Genomic DNA, 259 nt, shown 5'->3' with positions numbered 1-259 from the left:
AGATATTGGCGTGGCCATAGCCTTCAATTAAGCTAGCCGTGCCAACTATAGTGGTGATATTAGCTACCTTATGTGTGAGATGTATGAAAATCGTTTGTCTCTCAAAATGGTGTGGCTGGTGCCATTGTCCACCACGATTGTATCCATTTCACTTTTCATTCTTCAAAAACAATAATCATAAAGTTAATGAACAATAATAAAATTTTCAGAGATGCTATCTTTAATGATCTAATTCTTAGGCATATGAGAAATGAAAAAA

Source organism: Brassica oleracea, chromosome C1, assembly GCF_000695525.1.
Source record: "Brassica oleracea var. oleracea cultivar TO1000 chromosome C1, BOL, whole genome shotgun sequence".
Classification (NCBI taxonomy): domain Eukaryota; kingdom Viridiplantae; phylum Streptophyta; class Magnoliopsida; order Brassicales; family Brassicaceae; genus Brassica; species Brassica oleracea.
The sequence above is the reverse complement of the archived record's forward strand: the minus strand, read 5'-3'. Positions refer to the sequence as shown.